A 26,057-nucleotide genomic window follows, 5' to 3' on the forward strand; every position below is an offset into this window, starting at 1 on the left:
ACAAGCATATACGCCAGTGGCTCAATGGTCCACAAAATGGCTGAGTACAGGAGCAAATTACAAGATTCAGTGTGTGCTGACTCTTAAAGTACTATCAGTGTTGTCAAATCAGCACATATTTACAGGACAGACGATATTTTTGTTAAAATAGTCGAAATGACGAAACTATGTACAGTATGATTGACTGACAGACCAGCAAAACAACGATTGACCCCATTCAGTGTAAAACAGTGCATCATGCACATATATTTGAGGAAGTGTGATATTGTGTTTTTCTTAGAAATTCCAGAAATCTATGTGAAAATATGTGAAATTTTGTACAATTATCTTCAAGGTATCGCACATGAAAATTTATGTAAGAGAATAACTTGGAGGAAAACAGGAATCCAATAAACAATTTATTTTACACCAGTTTCTCACAAAGCATTATCTGTTCAAACGCAACTCTTGTGCTATTACGTAGTGCAAAATTGTGCCCCCATGAAATGTGAACATTTTTTAACATTTCGCATAATGTAAAAATGGAAAATTTCACTATTTTGAAAGGTAATAAAAATTCTGTTCAGGCATAATTTTGATTACCCATCTATGATGGTTTTATAAGAATATGCAGAGCTCATTGTACATCATTTGTACTCTTTCTTCATGCCAATGTCTGAAGTGAATATAATAATGAGGAGATGCTAAGGTGGTCGAGAAGGCAAACCTTGACCCCCTAGACCTGCTTCTGGAACTGACAGCCATTTTTTCGAAACGGGGCCATGGATCCACAGAAGTGGATCCGCAGTCCATTTAAAAAAAAAAAAAAAAGAGAAAAAAGGCTTACTTTGAAAAATAGCCAACTCGAGCTGTCAATGCAATAATTATTTAGAGGAGGGGCATGTTGCTCCACTCCCAAAGAATCCTTGAGGCCCCCGGGAACCCATCACCCAGGGCTGGTAATTCCATTGAGGAAAGTGGGGCATGCAGCCCTTCCCCCCTCCTGCAGATGCAACCGGATTCTATTGAAACATTCTCTGAATCCGTGATCAAAGACCTGACGCGGCTTCGATGCAAAAAGAAATACCTTACTAGAAACAAGAGTAACAGGAATTTTTCTGTTAAACAACGTTTGGCATTGAAGAAATTGAGTGAGGATACAGCTATTGTGTGCAAACCTTTCAACAAAGGTGGGAACATCGTCTTACAGAGCAAGGAGAAGTACAACAAGGAGGCCATTCGATAACTTTCTGACCTATGGAATTATGTTGCCCTTTCAGAGAAGAAATATCATCAAAGTATTACCGATTACCATCAATTGATATCGAAATGACACAGTAAGGGTTTGCTTGAAATGGATGAATACTTGTTTTTGAGACGACTGAATCCAACAATTCCAACTTTCTACCACCTCCCCAAGGTGCATCAGAACAAACTGGAGCCGCCTGGAAGACCGATAGTGGCTTCACAAGGGAGTTTGACTGAGTATATGTCGATGTATGTAGATTTCTTTCTTCTACAACATGTCAAGGATTTGAAATCCTATATTAAGGACACTGTTGGACCCGGCCCTTCTGGCAGGTTCACCCCGAAACTTTTTGCTTTTTATTGGTGACTTGGTGTAGTGATTTTTGGGTTTCTGCGCACTTTACCGCTGTGTCCCAGGGTAAAGTGCGTGCATGTTGTGAGGTTGGCCTGCCCTCCCATAGGAATGCATGGGGGAATGTATGTGTCCTGGTAGTTCCTGATGCGTGGGGTGTGCAGGCCCGAGTTGGGTATGTGCGGACTCGTGTGATTGAATGCTGCGCGATGATGTGTGCGGCGTGCATGTACCTAGTGTGGAAGTGCCACTTCTAGAAGTGGGCACTTCAGTGTGCAGTATGAAATGTGTGGCTTGTCTGGCGATTGGCTGGTGGAGGTCATGTGGCGGACTAGGGAAATCCCCAGAGTCAGGAGGAGTCACCCAGTGGTGAATGGGAGTTTAGCATACTGATGGCTGGGGAGGAGAATACCTGGGTCCTGAATAGGACAGGGCTTCCCCCACACACAGCTGGCTCCGGCCCCTGTGGTGCGTCTGATGACCCTGGCCTGCCAGTGAATAGGGAGAGGGGCTGAGCAAAACAAAGTGCTCAGGAACCAGATGTAACTGGTTCGCCCCTTCCCTGCACCTTGCAGACAAAGAATTTACTGTATAAAAAGGGGCTGTGTCCCCTTACATTTGGTGTTCTCTTGCAGGATCCACTTGAGGGGGGGCCTGCTGCTGCTGGGCGCCAGGAGAGACCGCCACTGGGGACTGCCTCCCTGATGGAGGGCCCTGTGAGCTGGCTCTGGGCCCAGTCTTTGCCCCCCTGCCTTCTTTAAGGACTCTCTGCTGGACCTTTTTGACTCGCAGCGCCTGGGAGCGCTTTATGGGCTTTAGAGCGCTGGGAGCGCTGTGTTGCTGTATAGCGCTGTGAGCGCTTTTTGATCCTGATAGCGGGTGCCCACCCCGCTCATTTAATTATTTAATTGGCGGGTGCCCACCCCGCATTGTGGTGTGCTTGCGGGTGCCCACCCCGCTTATTGGATTATACTTATGGCGGGAGCCCACCCCGCCGTATATCACCTCTACCGAGGGAGCCTACCCCTCTGTGGACCGAGTTTGGAGATCACCGCCGCGGCCGGGCTTGCAGGAAGTCAGACAGGCCGAGGGCGGGACTCTGGGACAACCGGAAGCGAAATTAGGAGGGCGGGAGCCTACCCCGCCTCCTTCCTGAGACTCGCGGCTGCATTTGGGCCCCGGAGCAGGCAGGAGCCGACCCTGCGCGCCGGTGCCCTCGTATGAGGAGAGGCGAGCCCCGCGTCGCCCAGAGGAAGCCAGCGTGATCCCAGGAGTGGTGCTGGCGCTGGGAGGATTCCTGAGTCCCAGAGCAGGACTCCACCATACCGGGACCGGAGCCTTCACCCCGGTGAGTTGGGCTCAGCTGTTGGGTGGCTGGGGGTGTGACGGGGCACGTTTCTCGGTGCCGCCCCCCCTTTGCAGCGTCCGGGCACTGCGGGCGCCGTGCTCGGTCCTCCTTCCCGCTGCCCCACCTGACAGTGGGCAGCGGCAGCGTGTGAGGGGACCGACACTAGTTCTAGAGCCCGAGTGAGGCTCCAACAAGGGTCATTATATTTCCCCAGAGTCCAGTGTGACTCCGAACATGGGGCAGTGTTTCCGAGCCCCGAGAGGCTCCTACGAGGCCCGCATTAGTTGCCCAGAGCGCCCTGAGCGCTCCAACGAAGGGGAGCGTTCTTGTTTAGAGCCTGCGAGGCTCGAGGGGGCATTTTGTATGGACAGAGCCCTAGAGGGGGCCCCAGAGGCATGTCGGTGACTGAGCTCGTTCCACAGCTGCCCAGCACTTAGTGGGCAGCTGCCACATTTAGGTGGGGGACATTTTACGTTTTGGTTTGCGCAGCTGGCGCAGCCTGACTTGAACACAGGGCGTCCTAGCCCTGACAAGGCCAGTTGGCCTAGGGACTGCCACAGGTGGTGGCATATGAGTTCTTGCGCAATTGTTCTTTTCCTTGCACCTCTGAATGTGTTTTTATGCATCATGTGTTTTCCTTCCCTACACCTCTGAATGTGATGCATCATGTGTAACGTTCTATTACCCCTACAGGTATTGCTGTCTCCTAGTACAGGTGGTGCTAGTGAGGTTCTAGTTCCCTGCGTGACAGTCTCCTAAGGTGGTTAGGGTTGCGTAGGTGGTACTTACCGGATACCAGTAGTTACTGGTTGTGTGCTATATATATGTTATTTTTGTGCTACAGTAATTTTATATTTGGTGCTAAGTGCTAAATATCTAACAGTGCTACTTCTTGACAGTGGTCCATGTGGCCCTGTCCCCTGTACAAATAATCCCTTGTAAATTCTGCCCGTGCCTGTTGGCACATTGTAAAGTGTGTGTTTTTATCTAATGTGTTTTATAATACAAAGGCTATTTTTATAGAATACCTTGTGTGGAGTTTCCTTTGTGGTGGGCCTTGGGTGTTGTTGCTGGGTGCGCACGCAAACGCTTTACACATTGCCTCAGAGATAAGCCTGACTGCTCGTGCCAAGCTACCAAGGGGGTGAGCAGGGGTTATCTTTGGCGTGTAACTTCCTTGCCCTGACTAGAGTGGTGGTTTCTGCCTGGCTTTGGCGAAAGCCCTAGCCAACCAGAAATCGCCAGTTCTAACAGACACCAAAGATTTCTTGGGGCATATTGCATCTGTGAAGAGGGAAGACGGTTTCAAACCGGTGGTGCTTGATATCACGAGCCTGTATTCATCGATTGCTCATGAGGACGGCCTTGTGGCCATAAAATATTTTCTGGACACACGTCCCTTGAAATACATGGAACATAGTGCTTTGGTGTTGGACTTTGTAAGATTTTGTCTCCATAATAAACATTTTCTCTTTCAGACTCAACTGTTTAGATAGGTCTCAGGAACGGCCATGGGCACCTGCTTCGCCCCCAGGTTCGCAAACCTTTTCATGGGCTGGTGGGAGGAGCAGGTGGCCTGGGTCAAGTCCAATAAGGGACAGACGGATCGAGTGGTCACATGGTACCGCTATATCAATGACCTGTTCATCATTTGGAATGGTTCACTGGAAACAGCATTAGACTTCATCAAGGTATTGAACATGAATGAGGTCAATCTAGAGTTTACGGGTGAAGTTAGCTCTGAATCAGTTAACTATCTTGATCTGAATATCTATGTGCAAGAGGGGAGACTTAATGCTAGACTTTATTTTAAGTCAACCGCGGGTAATTCTACCCTTCATGCTTCAAGTAGCCATCCTGTAAATCTCATCAACAGTATCCCCTATGGGAAGCTGTTGAGACTATAGAGGAATAGCTCAAGTGATGCAGAATTTCAAGTAGCTGTGAAAGATTGCATGAGACGTTTCCAGGTGAAAGGGTATAGCCAGACAGTCTTGGGCAAAGCATTGAAGAAAGCTAACTCTCTGACTAGAGACGAGCTATTGTTAAATAGAGACAATGAAGCAAGGGAACCACTGCAAGGGAACCACTAGTAGTGGAAGACAAATTCCCCTTGATAACTACCTACTCTGAGAATGCTGGTGACCTCAAGAAGATTTTGAGGAAAAATTGGCATATTTTACAGATGAATAGTATAATAGGGAAGGACTTACCATCGAACCCACTTGTTACTTTCAGGAAGGCAAGATCATTGAAGAATGACCTTGTCCATTACCATCTTATCACGGAAACTCCCAGATCTGCCTTTGGATCATTAAATGGGTTTTTCCCATGTGGGAAATGTAAAGCCTGCAAAGGCAGTAAGAGGGTCCCGACATGCGATATTCAATCTATAGGAACCCAGAGGAGTATCAGAAAATTCCAAACTTGTACTATCCCCTATATTGTGTGTTGCCTGACCAGCCCGTGTGGCCTACGTAATAGAGGCAGCATGATTCACTCGACCAAAATCAGGATTTTAGAACACATAAGGGCAATAGTCAACGGGGATGAAAGTTATCCAGTTGCACATCACTTTGATAAGAAACATCATCGCAACAGGGATTTGTTAAGTTACTTCTGTCTTGATCATGTGCCAATCAACCCACGGGGTGGGGATAGATTCATGAGGTTACGGCGGCTGGAATCCCGCTTCATAATTGATCTCCAGATGAAATCACCCCAGGGCCTCAATAGTAGTGAGGAACTGGCTGTGCATTTGGGAGATTGAAGGCTTTGGCTTTATTGTTGTATATATATTGCTTAATTTTGTTGTTGTCTTTGTTTACTGTGAGATTATCTCTGAATTAGGAAATTTTGGAATGTAGTGATTGGAGTGAATATGCAGCTTAGGGACCTTCTCCTTTTTATTAGGATGTTTGGTTGGAAAACATTTTTTTTTTTAGATATAGTGTAATGCTCATATGTACATGTAACATGAATTATATATGGTGAATTTTGGTTTCCCTGTCTATCATCCACAGTTATATACTATGTATTTCCGTGATTGTCAACTTAATTAATGAAATGAGGAGGAGTGTCCCTTAGATATGGGCCCATCTAGGGCAAGATTGAGGTTTGGGAGGCAAGCATTAATTATGCCCATCCAGAGCATTATTGATATTTTAATTTTGCTGCTTCTGTTCTGAAGTATGGCCATGGAATATTTTCATGAGCCCACTGCGTGTTGGCATTTACTATTTATGAATATATACATGATTGTGGTCATGGAGTATTTACCTCATTTCTGGGATCAGCAGTGCATTGTGGGGGCGCGAGTTATAGTTAGCTCAACTAACTATAACGGGTGAATTTCTATGGTTTTGTACTAGTAAAATGTCCATCTAAATATAACGTCCCTGAAACCTATGTTTTTTTCAGTGAATTTCTATGGTTTTTAAAGGCTAATTTTTAACTATAACGTCCCTGAAACCTATGTTTTCTTCAGTGAATTTCAAATGTTTTTTAAATGCTAATTTCTATCTATAACGTCTCTGAAAACTATGGTTCTTTCAGTGAATTTCAAAGGTTTTTTAAATGCTAATTTCTAACTATGATGTCCCTGAAACCTATAGTTTTTTCCAGTGAATTTCTAAGGTTTTAAATGCTAATTTACATCTATAACATCCCTGAAACCTGTGATTTTATCAGTGAATTTCTAAGGTTTTTTAAATGCTAATTTCTAACTACACCAAGATAGGTAAGACATGTGCAGAAAGAGAAAGAAAGGCGCAGAAAGAGGCAAGAGAAGTGCAGAAAGAAGCAAGAGAAGTACAAAAAAGGCAATAAAAGTGCAGAAAAAAGCAAGAGAGGTGCAAAAAGAGGAAGAAAGGTGCAGAAAGAAGAAGGAGAAGTGATGACAGAGGCAAGAGAGGTGCAGAAAGAAGCAAGAGAAGTGCGTAAAGAAGCAAGAGAGGCACAGAAAGAAGCAAATGAGTTGCAAAAAGAAGAGAGTGAGGTGCAGAAAGAGGAAGAAAGGCACAGAAAGAGGCAAGTGAGGTGCAGAAAGAGACAAGAGAGGTCCAGGAAGAGGCAAAGGGGGTGCAGAAAGAGGCAAGAGAGGTCCAGAAAGAGGAAAAAAGTGCAAAAACAGGCACGAAAAAGGAAGAAAAAGGAAGAAAGGCACAGAAAGAAGCAAGGGAAGTGCAGAAAAAGCAAGAGAGGTGCAGAAAGAAGCCAGGGAGGTACAGAAAGAAAAGAGTGAGGTACAGGAAGAGGCAAGAGAGGTGCAGAAAGAGGCAAGAGAAGTACAGAAAGAGGCAAGAGAAATGCAGAAAAAGGCAAGAGAAGTGAAGAAAGAAGAAGAAAGGTGCAGAAAGAATCGATAGAAGTGCAGAAAAAGGCAAGAGAGGTACAGAAAGAGGCAAGAGAGGTACAGAAAGATGAGCGTGAGCTGCAGAAAGAGGGAAGAGAGATGAAGAAAGAGGCAAGCAAGGTGCAGAAATAGGCAAGAGAGGTACAGAAAGAAGAGAATGAGCTGCAGAAAGTAGCAAGAGAAGTGCAGAAAGAGGCAAGAGATGTGAGGAAAGAGGCAAGAGAAGTGCAGAGAGAGGCAAGCAAAGTGCAGAAAGAAGCAAGAGAGGTATATATATGTATATATTCAATCTCCTCTCACTCTTACAAGGAAGGAATCAGCACTCGGTTTGAAGTTTGGAAGTATTTAATATAAAAAGGATTCGATCCACGCGCTTCGGCTAGTTCGAACCTTGATCACGATACAAGACGTCATTGTAGATTCCTTATTTCAATGTAGAAATGGCTCCAGTTGCCAACATTAACAAAGGACTACATATTACATTAAACCAAAAAGCTGTCAGGCATATTGGCTTGGTCACAATGCAAAAATTCAGGAATTCATACAATAAAGAAAAGAAAACAAGTGTTAATATGCACAAAATGTAATTTCAGCATATCTTGCCCCGTGACCGCCGTACCTGTATATTTGTCAATGTGACTTGTTCATAATAAACATACTTATGATTGCAAATATCAACATAAACAATGGACTACACATTATTTTAAAGTGAAAGGCTATCGGCCATATTGATCTGGGCACATTGCATATTATAGACTTTCTTACACGAAAGAAAAGAAATAAAAAAGGGGTGTTAATATACACACACTATCACTAAAGAAAGTTCTAGTGATTATAGTTCCATTCCATTCACAGCTCATTTGAGATGTCATGAGTGATGTCTTGAGTGATGTCACTGACTATGTCATGAATGATGTAATGTCTGAGGTCATAAGCAGTGCATTGCAGGGGCGTACGTTATGGTTAGCTCAGGTAACTATAACTGCTGAATTTCAGTGGTTTTGTATGAGTAAAATCTGAGTTTAACCATAACGTCTCTGTAATCTTTGTTTTTTAAGTGAATTTCTAGATTTTTTATGTTAAGTAAGATTCCTATCACAATGGATGGTGGGGGGTTGGAAGCAGGGACTGGCCTGACATTGTGCTGCCCCCCACCCAAGCTTGCTGCTCCTGCCTCCCCACCTCCTTGCCATCCATTGTCCAAGTCCATGGCCCTGCTCCCTCATTACAGCCCTGTGTGGCAGATGTTCTGCCACTGGCCTACCCGCCTTCTCTTAACAGTTAGCTTGCTGCCCCATCCACTTTCTACTATCCTCTGTTGTCTGAATCCATGCACTAGCCCCACCCTTCCTGCCATGCATGGTCTGATGTGCTGCCACTGCCCTCCATTTAGCATGATGTCCCAGTCCACTCCTCCTGCCCATCATTGCTCTCCTGCTTAGCCTCTGTGCTTAGCTTGCTGCCCCTAATCTCCTTCCCCCTGCCCTCTGATGTCTGTGTGCATGCCCCAGATCCATCCATTTTGCCCACCATGTTCCATGGACCTGCCCCTCCTATCCACTCTAAGTTTTCTGCTGAGCTGCCACTCCCCTCCTATCTGCCTAGCATTGTCAGATGAATGTAACCTCTCCATCGTGCCAAGACGCTTCGGCATTTGTTGCGCTATATAAATGGTTATCCTATCCTATCCCTGCCACCTCCACCCTGCCTGTCCACGTTCCATGCCCCTATCCCCTTCCTCCTGTCCTCCATGGTCCATTTTACAGCCACATCCTTCTGCCCCCCCTGGTCTGTTGTGCTGCAACTGCTCCTCCTGCCTGCCCCATGTGGCCTGTTGTGAGTCTCCTTCCCCTGAACTCTCTTATCTGTGCCCAGCTCCTACCCCTCCCTTGTAGCCTCCGTGATCCTTTGTGCATGCCCCCACCCTCCTTCTTGCCTATCTTGCCTGCCTACATATTGTGAGAGACGTGATAGCCAGTTTGACATCCTTGATGTCAAAGGGCTGCATGAGATATTCTTGCTGGTCAACTGATAACCAACCTAGCACAATATCGTCCAAATAAGAGTTGATATCAACTGCCGGGACCTGAGTCGATCCCCCATAAAGACCAGAGTAAAAGTCTAGCACCACCCTATTGATCTCTGGTGTGGTGAAGTGTGTCTTTCCCTCCTCATCTAACATTTAAGTGATGAATTCCTGACTCTGGGGTGCCGCTAACTTCTGGGCAAGTGAACGCCTAGGCTGTCCACCCTCCCCATAGTAACGTGACGCGTTTCAGAGTGATCTATGTGCCATCTCTTTGTCTACAGTTTGATTGTGCTATGAAACCAAGTCCTGTATCGCAGCCAATTTTTCAGGGACACGGCATCGCTCATAGTCCCACTCCAGAGAGGTTATATCCGCAGCGAGCGCACTAATTCTGCGACATAAATCTTTCAATACCACAGCTTGTGCCCCTATACACAAACCCCGTATCGTGGCCTTGAATGCTTCCCACAGGACTCCCGCACTGTCCAACGTGCCCTCATTCTCCTTAAATAGTTGCAAATCGCATCACCCACAGTGCTCTTAAAAACTTGATCAGTCAGTGAAGCCGGTTGCAATTGCCACACAAACGGGGCCTCTCGCACTCAGGTATGCGCATTTCAAGCAATACTGGGGAGTGATCAGACAGCATCTTGGCCAAATGGTTAACGTCAACCATCCAGGTGCAAGCTACCTCAGAGATAAGCCAGTAGTCCAAGCGGGACCACATACCGTGCACAATGGATATCAAGGTACTTTCTCGTGCCCCAAGGTGCCGCATTTGCAGATGTCATGGATTTTCTCACCCTCCAATAACCCCAGGAAAGCGTCCATTGTAAGCCTGCGTCACGGAGCCCTGCATCCCAGTCTGTCTACAGTTACATCAAGGCAGGTGTTAAAGTTGCCCCCATAGGATTTCAGCGGGAAGAAACGTGGATATACGGTGCCACATATCAGCAAAGAAGGAATGGTCATCGACATTCTGGCCATACACATTAACCAGTAGCACTCCCACACCGCCAAGCTTACCATGTACAATAGCCAATCTACCCTGATCATCCGTCTCTGAAGTAAGGACAGTTAAGGGAATACCCTTCTTCAGAAGTGTTAGCTCCCCTCGGGAGTAGGAGGAGTAGGAGAAAGCAATCTTTTACCCCAGCCCAGCGCTTGCCCACATTTTTCTTAAAAAGCTGTGTAAGATGTATCTCTTGCAAGAATGCTACCTGGACATACAGTCTGTCCAGATAGGACAATACAGAGTGGATTTTCTTGGGACTATTTAAGCCACGTACGTTCCAAATTAGGAACTTTATATTACTACAATTGGCGTGCATTTAACAGATATGCATAACAGTGTGATGACCAATTACAGTAGTGTGTTGCCAGGGTCCAGAGTCCATGCCATAACAAAGTGCCATCCATTTCCCCCCCACTGCCCCCACCAACCCCCCACCCACTTCAGCGAACCCAACATACCAAAGCCATCCCATCCCTGAGTAGACAGACCCAACATGTAAAACAAACAACTTGCAACTTGTGAGGTACTCCCATGTGGGGAACGTAAGAGAGCTACTTGCCTCCCCCAAAGTAGAAGGTGGCTGATTAGGTCTAGTGCCTGTGCTAGGATATAATAAACATATTAATGAACATAGTGCATCAATGCAGTCCATCCTGCAGTAATGAGCCTCATACAACAGGGATGTATCAACAACAAGGAGCCACATTATATGATCCACAGTGAGGCCGACAAATGAACAGAAAGTAAAATTGTCGCCTGTCAGCCACCATCCAGCCTACTGGTCCAGCCTACTGTTCCTCATCATCAGGATCAGCCGGGGTTACCCGGCGTCACCGTTTCAAAGTCTTCGCGTGGATCATCACCGCTTTCGGGGTGGTAACATTTTTGGAGTCCCCATCCTGATCAATACGCTGATGAGCAGGATACAGCATAGCATATGGGATGCCCTCAGATTGTAGCAGCTTCTTCACGGACCCATACTGCTTACACGCCGATTGGACTGCAACAGTAAAATGTGAAAAGAAGAACAGCGAGTTGCTCTGATGATCAATGGTGTTCTTTTCTCTGGCTAGCTCCAAAATGGTGTCACGGTCTCTATAATTGAAGAGCCAAGCGATTATACGGCGAGGCGGAGCACCAGGCACCGGCCTCGCTGCCAGGGAGCGATGAGCCCGCTCAATGATGAACATATTGGATAGGTTCTCTGGGCCATAAATGTCTCTGATCAGATTCACAATGAAGGTCTTCATTCTGCCGGTATTGGTGGACTCCGGAAGGCCCGTAGTTCTAATATTGTTGCACCATGAACGGGCCTCTAAAACCTAATTTTTCACTTGAATGAGCGCAAGGACTTTTTCCATATTAAGTGCTTTGCCAGAGATCTCACTGAGACCATCTTCTGTGGTGGAGACCCTCAGTTCGACCTCCTTCATTCTTGTGGTTTGCTTCTCAAGTTGTGCAGACATGTGGTCCAGCCTAGGATTCAGGGCAGCCATAGTCCCTTCTATGGATTGGAGGCTTTTTTTCATGGCCAACAGTGTGATTTCTAGTGTGGATGGGCCGTCACCTGAGGCGTCCGCCTCCGAATCAGAGGCCACCTTCTGCTGCATTTTACTGGATTTTCGCGCCTCAAACGTAAGGCTAGGTTGGGACTTTTCTGTTTTCCCCATTGTGTGTGGTGGGCAGGGCTATAGAAAAAGAGCAGGGGTGCACTTGGAATCATCTGACCTGCAATACTTTTGTCCCTGATTGCCAAATACTACGCCCTCAGAGCCAAGCAGCTATTGTGCCTAGAGGGGCAGCTATGGATACATCCACTGGCATATACTCCCACTACTCGTGCTCTCAGAAATACTATGGCACAGCTCAGTAGTGCTCACTAGGGTCCCACGTGTCAGCAGGCCAGAGGCAACCAAAGAACTTCAGGATGTCCTGTGCACTTCGACCTACATGTGACAAGAAATCAGGCAACCAGCAGTCTCAATGTAAGCCAGAAAAAACAATGCCAGCCCGCAAATGTATTTATGCAGGTATGAAGTAGCTGAATAGTGGTTAAGGGGCAGTTAAGCAATGTAGCACTGATCCAGGCACATCTGTGTTGACATCAGCAATTCAAAGAGAGCGCCTAGTGCCCCAAATGCAGACCGCTCTTGTGACCGCTGCTCCACGATGTCAGGCGCGCCACCAAAATGATCAGGCCCCCGCTCCTCTCTGGCTGCCAGCCACAGCTTGCAGGCCGCTGCCCACCCCAAGGCCCACACCCGCCTCTGCAGCCATAGGTCAAGGCAAGGCCGCACCCCACTTACCGCAACTGGCACCAGGTGTACCAATGATGCTTTTGGGCCGCCCTGGAACTCACACCAGGCGTCGGCAGTGCCCATCAGGCCTCCGCACCTCACCGTGCTTGGTCAGCAGCTCCGATTCAGTGTGGTGAGTGCTGGCCGCACTCCTGACAGATCAGGCAGCACTAGTGGCCGCAAAGCACAAGCAGCTCCAAAGCGGTTGATCACATGCTGCTCCTGCACAGCCCGCTGTGAAGCAATTGCCGCCTGCCTTCGCCGTCAGGATCGTCAGTGGGCGATCTCCATAACTGTGGCTTCGTGGCGGCCACCAGTTTGCAAGTTTGCAAACGGGTCCACACCCGTCTCGATCTTGGTCATTGTGGCGGCCCCCAGTAATCTGCGATACCCCCGATGTGAGCAGGAGAAGTTCACACTGCAGGCCAGGCTGTTCCGAGGCACTGATGCAGCAATTGTGGACGGATATTTGGCAGATTGGAGACCAGCCGGGTAGAGCTACACTAGAGTGCAGCCATCTTGCCGTGCGCTCTTTAGCGCCCCCTACCCTGGACCAAAGTTTAAATTAAATTTGATTGCAGCCATGTACACTTTAGCTAAAGATGGCAAACTTTACATGACTTTTATGGATCTCTCTGCAGCGTTTGATTGTGTCTCACACTATAAAATGTGGAGGATTATGAAGGAAATGGGAGTAGCCATCATAATATTTATACAAAAGTTGTATTCCCAATCATCGGCATGTGTACAGTATGGTAACCAGGAGGAATGCACTAGATGGTTCCCTATTCTTAGAGGAGTCAGGCAGGTTTGTGTCCTGACTCCCTTTTGGTTCTCAGTTTTAAAAAATGGGGTTGAATCCACAGTGGTAAATTCTACAACAGATGTCCCTATAGTAAATAGAATGCGCATACCTATACTGTTATATGCAGACGATGCAGTACTGATAGCCAGGACGAGGGTAGCTCGACACAGGTTAATTGATGAGCATGTCCGCTATATGGCTTCATTGGACCTTTGGTCAAAGAAACAAAAACCTATATTCTAATTATGGGCAACTCCCTCTTTCCATATTGCTTGTCATAAGGTGGAAATTATGATCCAAGCCATTGAAGGTAATTCAAAAGATCTATTAAGCCAATGCAATCTCAGCAGCCACATATAGGGCAGCGATTTGGGGAATGGCAAAGGTTGACATCTTGCAACGTATTGAAGACTGCTTTTACAAAACACTTTTAGCACTACCTAATTAGCTGTTCTAATTTTAATCTTCATAAAGAGCTGAACGCACCCTATATATGAGATTTAATCTGCTAAGATCCGGTTTTATTATGAATGCAAAAAGAACAGCAGGAACAGGGTCAAGACTGATTTGCGTATGGCTGGGTCCTAACTGGGGTGGTGTGGTGAGCAAAAGAATGATGGATTTAACCCAGATCCTTGTGACTGGCAGTGAATGTATGTTTTGTCTAGCATTCGGTCCATCAACTGTTTCTTTTGCATATTGCTCCGTAAGTGGGAAGGGTATGCCCAGACGTGGGTCCCCTGCTTACTACACCACTGGATTCAAGCTAGCCTGGCTGATGAAGGGTGATGCCCTGAAACCGGACCCAGGAAGGTTGTTTCCGGACCAGGGAGGACCTGGCTGGGCAGTTTGGGCTGGAATGTTCTCACCAGGAACAGGGTCAAAACTGATTTGCATATGGCTGGGTCCAAACTGGGGTGGTGTTGTGAGCAAAAGAATGATGGATTTAACCCAGATCCTTGTGACTGGGGGGAATGTTTTCATTGTACAGCATTCCGTCCATCAATTGTTTCTTTTGCATATGTCACCCTAAGTGGGAAGGGTATGCCCAGACGTGGGTCCTGTGCTCACTACACCACTGCACTCAAGCTAGCCTGGCTGATGAGGGGTGATGCCCTGAAACCGGTCCTAGGATGCTCGTTTTCGGTACAGGGAGGATCTGGCTTGGCAGTTCGGACTGGATTGTTCCCACCAGGAACAGGGTCAAGACTGATTTGCATATGTCTGGGTCCAAACTGGGGTGGTGTGGTGAGCAATAGAATGATGGATTTAACCCAGATCCTTGTGACTAGGGTGAATGATTTCATTGTCCAGCATTCCATTCATCAACTGTTTCTTTTGCATATGTCACCCTAAGTGGGAAGGGTATGCCCAGACGTGGGTCCTGTGCTCACTACACCACTGCACTCAAGATAGACTGGCTGATGAAGTGTGATGCATTGAAACCAGTCCCAGGATGCTTGATTCCAGTCCAGGGAGGACCTGGCTTGGCAGTTCGGGCTGGACTGTTCCCGCCAGGAACAGGGTCAAGACTGATTTGCATATGGCTGGGTCCAAACTGGGGTGGTGTGGTGAGCAAAAGAATGATGGATTTAACCCAGTTCCTTGTGACTGGGGGCGAATGTTTGCATTGTCCAGCATTCCTTCCATCAATTGTTTCTTTTGCATACATCCGGTTTTATTATGGCACTCAATTTGGAGAAGGGAAACTGTGGCCCTAACACAAAATATTATTAGGGATTGTTTAACCCTTGATCAGACACAGAGTGTTCCTTGGATTCAATATATGAAAGAAACATTAACTGCTTTGGGACTGCAATCCCTTTATAGGGATCCAGTTAACTGTCAAAAGATTTTGAAAGCCGAAATTAAAAATCATTTCCTAACATACAGATGGAATGATAGGCATAAAAGAAATCAAAACAAAACTATGGAAATAATACACTCAGGGTTACCTTAAATCCTTTGTTATTCAAACTCCCACTTAGCTTTTATTACTACTATGGGACACCGTTTTGTTTTGGTGAGATTTCGATTGAATCTAATTCCATGTGTGTTGGGTTATCCAGCTGGAAACTATTCCCCAAAAGAATTGCCAGTTTGTCCGTGTAATGGAATCTCTTCACAATTTAATTTGCACTTTATCTTTTTTTGTAAATTGTATTTGTCACATCGCAAAAGGTTTATTGTCCCACTTATGCGGAAACATAAATTCATACAATGCTGGACTGCTCTGTACTTTTGTCAAATGCTGTCTGATCCCTTCGTGTGCTATTGTCTGGTATCTTACTTTTGTCTGGCGATTACGACTAGGAGATTTAAAAAAAAATTAAGGAATCAATTAACTGATCATATCTGTCAACTATTTTAACTAGACTTCATTATACAGAATTATGTTTATTACATTATGAATTGAATACTTAGGAGGCTAGTTAAGGACAGTTTTTATCTTTGTATGACTGGGTTTTTATGCTTTTCTTTTAATTGTTATCTTTATATATTTTTCTTATGTAAACTTTGAGCTGATATGTTTTGTAAAATATCATTGAATGTTATGGTTTTTGTGAGATTCCACTGGTGGATGTATTGCACTTTTATGATCTTATTTTAAGATCGAATAAAGTTATTTGACTGACTGACTGTTATATTGTAGATTATGTTTTTTAAGAACATCATCCCCAAAAGGTCAAATGATGTTGTTAGAACTTTGATTGAAGAAACAAGTGGTAAGAATTTCATAGTTTGAACTACAGTTTACCTTTGAATTTAAGATTGCTATCATTGCAATCCATCCATTCACTGTCACTCTCTAAATAGACAATGTAGTGTCCAGATGTTATATTAAGTCCTTCATGAAAGATGATAGCTACAGTTGTATAAGTTCTTACATAAATTGATATTTGACCTGCTTTGAAGCTTGTAATTTCGGTTTCCAACTAAGATCCTCAGATCTAAGTTGGAAACCTTAGATCTGCTCTACATTGTTGCAGTATTATTATAAGGTATTTCCCATTTCTTTGTATTTGCAAAGTAGGTACAACCTCTGATCCACAATTTGGGCAGCTGATTTTTTAGTTTGCTTTTTTATTAATCTGTCAAAAGACACTGTTTTGCAATCTGGTAGTGTTATATACAGCAATCGTTCAGCATTTATTACAGTGGTAGTTTTAAATGAGCAATCTTCCCACCCATGTCCCGATTTGTAAGTTAGTCCAAATAAGTCACCAATATTTACTTGTTCTTCTTTTAAAACTGCAAGTATGACCATTATAAATTCTTGTGCATCTTGTTGAATGTTGAGACCAAATATTTCTGATCTGGTACATGTATCCAAAGAAGATCTCGAATGCCTGAAGTAGAATATATTAAAGTTGTAACTGAAATAAAAGTTGGAGTAAATAATACCATGCAGAACCGAATCTTTAAAAAAAGAAAATACATTTGATTAACTATATGTGGTAAGTGAAACACTTCATTAAGAATTATATTTGCATAGCAGTTGATTCCTTAAGTGCTTTCCAATTGGTGTCATACAATATCGTCTAAATGTTCACTTATTTCTCCTTCGCAGTTTGTACATTTTTCTCTATAGCTTCCTTTTCTTTGATATCAGTTGATTCTTTTGTATGCTTCTGGGACACATTATTCGTTCCTCATACATAAGGTATTGAGTTACATAAGGAACATATAGACTTCTTAACCAATTGTACATTCTTACACAATTTCCATTGACACTAACGTTTTTGTCAAATTTCATCAAATACAGTCAGGACAATGTTCTTACTCAAGATAATGCAAGAAATGGGAATCCTGCTTTGAGCACACTGCTGCAGATGTTTACAAAAGCTGTATCTACACTTAAACCTTAAGATTTGTGGATAGTTACAGCAAACGCTAGGGACACTGGGAACTGTTGTTCTTCAGACATACAAGTCTTTACAAGCAAAAAATGTATAACACATTGCCCAATCTGCTTTATACCATTAATCTGATCACATTTTATAGTCAAGAATTCTTTCTGATCCTTGTTTGGATAATTATTGATATCAATGAATTTACCCATAGCCCCATTTATTAACCCTTCGTCTACATTTAAATAATGCAACCAAGTTACTCAACAGATTTTACACAAGCGTAAACACTTTTCCTAAACCTGCAGTCTTCAATACAGACTTCAACAAAGAATTCAATTTTTCTTGTAGTCTTTCAGTTAGTAGTATTTTTGATCCCTGGTATTCCATTTTATTGATAGATGTAATTTCCAAAATATGCTGTTTTTTCAGTTTTAGTAGTTCTTCGTTAAACTTGGAGCACTCTTGTATTGTAGGCATTAAACAAACTATAGATTTGTATTCTGCAATTAAATTGTACATTAGTTGTGCTGATGTGTTTTGAGATTAAACAGTTTCTTGATTAGTCAACTTTCCAAACCATTTTTACTGTGTTTTGTCAAAACTCCTAATATAATGTCCTTTAGAATATCTCCACATTCCACATCAGATGCTTAAAGCATATGTTTTACTAGTTCCTTGTATTTGAAGTTTAACTGAATATTTACGTTGACAAATGGAATTCCTTGTCTCATTGTGGAAAATTGTCTTGAAAACAGGTTGCCCTTTCACAGGGGTAAGTTGTAGTAGGTCACTGAATACAATTAAATGCTTTCCTCCAAACAGCACATCATACTCTACTTTTAAAATCTGTTGCATTCTCTAGTGTACAAAGGCAAGCATTAAGTTGTAGACCATGCTCACCTTGTCGATGATTACAAGTTTCAATTTTTTCAGTACTCTTGAGATTCTTCACTGGATAACTTCTGGTACTCCAGTTTATTATCATGTTCAATAGGTAGCATACATGGTCAATGAAAAGAAATTATTTTAGTGTTGTGTGCTGGTAATCCAGTTGGTGCTGTTACTACATAGGATATACTTGATTCTGTAGTACTGTGTTGATATCTGGTGAGAACTTTAATTAAGACACTTTTTCCTGCTCCAGTCAGACCACTGATGTATAATAGAATAGCTTTAAATGATGAGCATTGAACTTCTTTCTAAAGGTCAATGAATCTAAATCATTTATAATCGTATCTGGAGCTGCAAGAGGTGAGAAACATCCTCATTTCCAGTTGGCAGGCAAGAAAATCGAGAAACTCAACTCCTTTTCATACCTTGGAGTGCTTTTTGAAAAAGACCACTCATAGTCTAATTTAATGGCAGCAAGAGCCCAGGGCATGCAAAGGAGTGTTAACGCTGTCAAATGATTTGCTATGAAGTTGGGAGGCAGCCCACTCATTGCAATTAAGAATATATATTCAGCTAAATCAAAGTCCGCTGCACTATATGGGGCCGGAGTGTGGGGTATGTCTAATGTTGCACCGCTACAACAAATAGAAGACTCCTTTTTTAAAAACCATGTGTCCTTACCACAATCAGCCCCAAATCATATTTTACACTGTGAATTGGGGCTTCCTTATTTGAGCGACAACATAAGACTGGCTCCAGTCTTGTTGTGGCTATCAGTATGGCGGAGGTCTCCGGTGGATTTGACACAAACCATTATCAAGGACTGTTGTAAATTAGATTATTATAAAAGAATTGGATGGTTAAATTACGTAGAGGTCCATCTGAAAGCTTTAGGGATGGGAGAAATATTTCAGGACCCTGAGTCCTGCAAAAGTGTTTCAAAGGAAAGAATAACTGATTTATTCATTAAGAGATCAAAGTACGTCCGAAGAGAAAAGAAACTTATTCCTCATTCCTCCATTCTTTATGATGTGGTACCACCAAGATCGGGGGAAGGATTTCAGTATTTATCATGCATAAATAATGCACAACACAGATTTATCCTTTTGCGTTTCCACATGAACATGATCCCGCTACTCCTGGGATACCCTCAAAATAAATATAAATTAGCAGACCTCTTACCCTATCCCTGTAACAACTACGCAGTACAGTCAGATCTACACTTTGTATTATTTTGCAAGACCTATACAGAGGAAAGGAAAGCATTCATACTCCCAATCCTGAGGTACCACAATTTTAGGCAGTGCCGGGTGGCCATGTACTTTTTAAAAACTCTACCGGATCCATTTGTATGCTGTTCTGTTGCCTCATTTTTGTGGGCTTGTCTTAGGAAGAGGAAAAAGGTGGGACGACATTTTAGTAGCAAGAACTAATTAAATAATGTTAAAATCTGAACAGCTTTTTTCATAAACGTTTTTTATATGAATTTACCCGGATCACTGCAATTGTTTAATTCTCATTTTAAATGTGTATATATGTGTATATATTGTGTTGGAATTTTTAGATAACTTGCGCTTTTATGATCCGTTTAAAGAGATCGAATAAAGCTGTGTGACTGACTGACTGAACTTCTTTCTTCTTGTGGAGAAATCCATGTTGTATTTTCTCTTTTACTTCAATAAAGATTTCTTTCTGCTCAGTGTTTAGTTGTCCTTCTAGCTCTTCAAAATCAATAGTATTCTGTATCAATTTTAGTTTCCACTTCATTCATGGCTATTTCTGCTGCATTCTGAATAATTGGATCTCCAAGAGGTTCTTGACTCAATGATCTGGAAGTTTAGCTACTTTTGAACTTTCTTTAGTTATTTCAGCTGCAATCGTATCTTCTTGTTCCATCTCATCATTTAACATTTTCAAATAGATAGGAAAGACTGAACACTGAGTATTGTCATTTATAATGTTGAAATAAGCCCCTAAACTGTCATAATCTCTCTCACCTAGAGTTTGGCAGCTGAGTTTTCTATGGTTAATAAGATTTCCTTTGGCATGATTGACCAAACATCTGTCACATCCAACTACTGTGTACTTTTCTTCTTGTATGTTTTCTGTTACACTCCTTTTATACCTGCAGTGTTGAAGTACATCATGGAGACACATAGCTTCCAGATGTGGATTCCTTTGTGGATAGTATGTATCCAACATATTTGTTTTGACAATATCAGTACTGTCTGGCCCAAACTCTGCTACGTATTGTGCTAGCTAGGCCTAGGCTCACTCAAATAATTCCTCTTGACTTTGAGAGCACACTGGCTTATCTCAACCTATCCGAGCACTCATAAGATCCTATCTCTCTATGGGAAAGCATCTTCAAGCTGAACCTGGACAATTCCTTGCTGAGACTCTTTTTTGCAGAAACCTCCTCCAATATCTCTTTTATCTCTGACTTTTCTGATTTTGTAATGTATTATGTGACGCAGTGAGGAACAGCAATCAAATTGTCTGCAATTAACTGAATATCAATGTTTTCATTCCACATTTTCAGAAAAATGGATCGCAATCATTAATATGCTTTGAAGCTTCTGTTTTCCTTAGGTTGTATGCATGTTTTGATGGTTTCTGAGTTACTGTATGTCTTACGGCTGACAAGAGGCTGTTTACTCTTCCTTGTGAAATGACAGTCCGAAACAATATCTTGTATAAAATCTACCTTTGCATCTATATTTTCAATCGTAGTATTACCCACATCTTATTACCCACATCTGTGACTTTGAAACCTTAAAACTTGTTGTCTGATGGTGTTTTCACCACCATGTACTGGGATGGCACATGTGACCTACTGGTCAATGAAAGACTGGACAATCGCATTACTTTCTGTCCCTAATGTTGGTGCATCCTTTATCCAGAATGGCTGTGTATATGAAGAGCACTTCTGGCTTGGTACTCTTTTTGCCAAAAGAAATCAGTTACTTTTTCAAGAGAAGGATTTCTTTTGTTGTAGATTAAAGATATCATGACTTCAAACCTGTGGTTAAAATACCTGCAAACAATGGTGGGATGCAAGGAACACAGTTTGTCAGCTGTCTTCACTTTGGTATTCTTTTTGTCTGAATTTGCTTCTCTCAAGAATTCAAGCACATGAATCCATGCATACTCAGAACAACTGAGTGTTAGGTTTCTCAACATGCATTGGAGTTCACCATGACGACGATTCCAAAACTCGTTGGTGCCCCATTGGCATGCCATCAAATTGATTAACCTATATTCCAAGTTATCATCTCTTCCATGAAGTTTGCCAGTGAATTCCCTTGCAGAGAGATTTTGTAGATGAAATCCTGTCTTTATTATATGGTTAACAGCATATGAAAGTCCCAATAAATCACTATCAAATAGAAGAAGAAATATTTAGGGAATACACTGCCGAAACCTTGGATCTTCTGAGTATACTCTTGTTGACCGGTATTGAGATGCTGGTATCTCTACAGGGTGGTCATTAAAGCAGGCACTTCTCCAGTGTGGAAGAGTTGTAGAAAACAGAGAGCTTCTAAACTTTTCTCCCATCTACTCATGGGAGCCCCTTTTGCTTGCTTCAATTGAAATGGCATCACCGATTATTTCTTTTGAATGTAGGGGTAGGATGCTGATGTGTTCATAAATCTCTTCTCATCTGGATTGATCCACTTTTTCAATCTGTCCACTTGATGGTAATATTTCACCCTGTACATGTTGCATATTGAAAAAAAACACCATTCTTATAATAAACATTAATTTGTACCAGGTATAATATTGCATTTTTAACTTTTACCACTATCTACTAATTTTGGGCAGATTTTTTTTAAATCTTTGTAGGCGCACCATTTTCTAGAATAACAATTGGATCTTGATAATCTCTGTCTACAACAATAGTTTCAATATTCAATTTAAAATCTGAACATAAGTTTACAACTCTTCCTTTACAACATATTTGTAGTTCAATTCCGCCTTTCAAACTGGTGAACAGCTAACAATCTTACATGATGAAAGATGCTTTGGCACTCTTTCTTTGATAGCCATGCTAGTGAATGTCCTTGCAAATTACTATGCATTCTCAATTTGCATGGATCGCAGCCCTGCAAAATTGCCATTTTCAGCTTCAAACTTCAGCATGAAAACTCATGTGGAAAACATCTCAGTATATCAATAGATTCCTGCCAAAAACTACAACTACTGCTACAATTCCACTTATATACAGGTGCCTATCTATAGCCTCCCTGTACCTCTTCAGCAATCACTTTCTCAACATTCTCAGGAGCAATTTCCTCTTTTGCACCAGGAATACCACCCTTCATAACATGGACCAGTTGTTTCAACTGCATGCAATAATGTGTTCTCTCAGAAATAGCTTTCTTTGTTAAAAAGGATCAGTGCTAGATGTATGTTTCCATTCACCTTTAAAAATTTGACAAAGGTTGCTTTTATTTCCACGTTTCATTTTCTGACTTTATCTCTTAATATTTAACATTTTTTAACCAGTGTTTTCACTCTGTTTAATATTAATACAAACAATGATTTTGTAATTTCTCTGTGTTGGTTTTGATTACAAGCTGCTGTTCTTCCCTTATGCTATTTTATTTAGTCACACTTTGGTTTACATATCTTACTATGTAATACTCTACTTCTAAGCATTTTTCCTAAATCTTTGTGCTGTCTCTGCCATGCTTGTTTTTTTTAGAATAGTTTACACTTTCAACATCAATTACTGGTGTTTGTCTCTCAGTACTTGGCAAGTTTTCTATTGGTTAACGTAATTTTCCATTTTTTTCATTTTTCTAACTACTTTTTTAAGAAACTGCTTAGTTCTTTTTCCAGCAGATTCTTTTATGTACAATATTTTGTCAATTATCCTGTTTTTCTTCTGAGTTTACTGAAAGTACTACTTTTATTTGTGTTATTTTCTTCTCTGTCCCTTTCTTGACATCTTATATTCTTGTGTTTGAACTGAATCAGATATCTAAAAAGAAACTAGAATATAATTTGAATGTTCCATATTTAAAACCATTAATAAACATTCATAGTTATATGATTATAGTACTATTTTATATGATTTTGCACCTAAATACACAAGAATCTGTTCTATGACTAGAATACTCTATGGCGTAGCTACAATGTACCTTAGAGGCCAGTTTCACGAGGTAGAACAGCAGGTGAAAGCTTCTGAAGGGGGTGTTAATGCCAAGTCAGCCTACCAGTAGAACTGGATGCAAAGTCTCAACTGTACAAGGGCTGAGACACATTTAAAGTCTACTTCCCTGGATGAGTAACTTGGTAGTGTCAGCTATTTTGCTGGTTTTCTGAATGAGGGTGTCAGTCCCTATGTTGCAGTGTGTTTCCATATGTAAGTACGTTTCTTGGAACATCGCTACCTTGATTTGTGAGTTTATGGCTTTTTTAATTGTATATGTAAAGGAGAAGCATGGACTGTCAGTTGGGTGTGTTACATAATGGGTTAGTTCAGGGAGTGTGACACTGTCTCTGTTGATTCTGAATACATGGAAATTGGTTATGTGCATGTGAGTGAATGTGTATATGCTTCTGACACTGTCTCAGGGGTGTATTAGTGGGTCTCTGCTTGTGTACTCCTTATATTAGATGCAAATGAGGGTAGGTGAGTGGATAAATAACTGAGCATATAGGCTCTTAATTGTGCATATAGCGCTCTGTAACTTCTTACTACATGTTTTAGCTTGTAAGCACATAGGAGTGGACCTACAACCTACATTAGGGGTTATATGTGGGAGAACAGCAGGCTAACACTTGTCAAGCAGTTCTGACTGCCCAGTTGGCTAGCAGTAGAACTGGTGCACACCCTCAAGTATACCAGGCCTCTACATGTTTAAGCTATTTCACTAGATGGTTCACTTTGTAGTGTCAGTTCTTTATTAGATGTCTGAATAAGTGTGCCAGTCCCTATGTGGGCGGGATGTATTTACATATTTAAGTAAGTTTATTGGTACATTTCTGCTTTTGTTTGTGACTGTAAAGCTCAGTAATTGTATATGTAAAGGGCAGCACAGATTCCCTCTTAGGTGTGTTATCTGTTACTGAGGTATTTAAGTGAGTTAGTTACTGCCTCCATTAGTGCTAGATGCATAACAGTTCTGTCTGCATGGGGATGTTTTTCTGGTTCTCCCCTTTTCTATGTGCTTACATAAGATTTGAATTAGAGTGAAACACTGCATGTATAATTGAGCATATGTGCCTGTAAGTGTCCATGTAGCCAACCTAAACGTCAAACTACATGTGTTAGCTTTTATGCACATAGGACATATACTATGGGCTACCTACAGGCTACCTTTCCACTGAGTTACATGTGATAAAATAGTAGGTTAAGGCTTGTCAGAGAGTTTTTAAATGCCAAGTTGGCCTAGAAGAAAAACTGCATTCACAGGCTCAACCCTACTAGACCTGAGGCATTTGTGAAGGGCTACTTCTCTGAATGGCTGACTTGGTAATGTCAGTTCTTTAGTAGATATCTGAATGAGTGTTTCAGTACTGTTGTGGGGGGGTGTTTTCGTAAGTTACTAAGTTTGTTGGTAGATCACTGGCTTTTTTTGTGACTGTATCAGTCTGTAAATGTATATTTAAGGGGCAGCATAGATTGCCTCCTGGGTGTATTAGTTACTATTAGGTTATTTAGCTGAGTGGATCACTGTCTGCATTAGTGCTAGATCCATAGCAGTTCTGTCTTTGCATATGTGGGACTGTTTACCGGATTTTGACACTGTCTTAGGGGATGTTTTAGTAGTTTACTACTTTTCTACATGGTTATCTGAGATTTTAATAAGAGTGCAAGACTGGATGTATATTGACCACATGGACTTGAAAAGGTATACGTAGCTCATTGACACTTCTAACTACATGTGCTACTTTCCATGCACATTGGAGAGCACCCTATGGTCTGCAGATCTGCTACTTAATAGTTAAGTTATGTGTAGTATGACACCAATTTAAAATTTGACAATGTTTTTTAAAACTCAAATGAAGCAAGCAGTAACACTTCATACACATGTTCTACAGCACAAGAGTCTACTAAAAGTAAAACCTTATAAACAAATAAAATATACCAATTCCATATAAGGTAGCAAAAGTAAATATAGCACTTAAAATTATTCACCAAACCAGCACTGACTATTCAACCATCTAATTATGAATGCATGGTTGAAAAGATAGGTTTTATTGATGCGGAGAGTTCACATATGCAAATACCAATCCATAATACTCTTTACATGTACACATCAATTACTATTGCAATAGCTATCTAGTTCATATCCACTGCACTTATCTATAAGCAAATATTTAAAATCCTTTACATTTATTTCATATGTTATATATAACTAATATTCTAAAATTACTACATTAAACTATCACTTATAACAGTCTAACTTTATAAATATATATACATTATCAATCTCCTCATTGTTAAAATACCTGGTAATTAGCTTTGTAGATCTTCAAATATTAGAAGAGTTTCACTTCAAATGTCTGCACACAGAAAATGATTAGTCTCTCTCTCTGTAAGAAGGAACTAGTAATGGCAATTATTCCCTCTCTTTGTCTAGTGATACGGATATCATAAGCACATGTAAATGTTTCCTTCATTTCTTCTAATTCTCATAGTAGTTTTCATTGGTCAGTTCTTTTGAACCCTTTACTAGTGTTCTGATGAGAAACCCGATCTTGTAGTGCCTGTGGGTGGAGTTGTGACCCCATCGCAGCAACCAGTGTAGCCCCCAGTGTAATGCCATGCTGGAATTGCGACTCCATACGGGAGTCCAGTACAGCATTTACAATAATACTAGTATAGGTTTTCAATTACATATCAGATGCAATCATATTAGTCGATTGGAAA

The sequence above is a fragment of the Triturus cristatus genome, chromosome 3_1 (genome assembly GCF_964204655.1).
Source record: "Triturus cristatus chromosome 3_1, aTriCri1.1, whole genome shotgun sequence".
Taxonomy (NCBI): domain Eukaryota; kingdom Metazoa; phylum Chordata; class Amphibia; order Caudata; family Salamandridae; genus Triturus; species Triturus cristatus.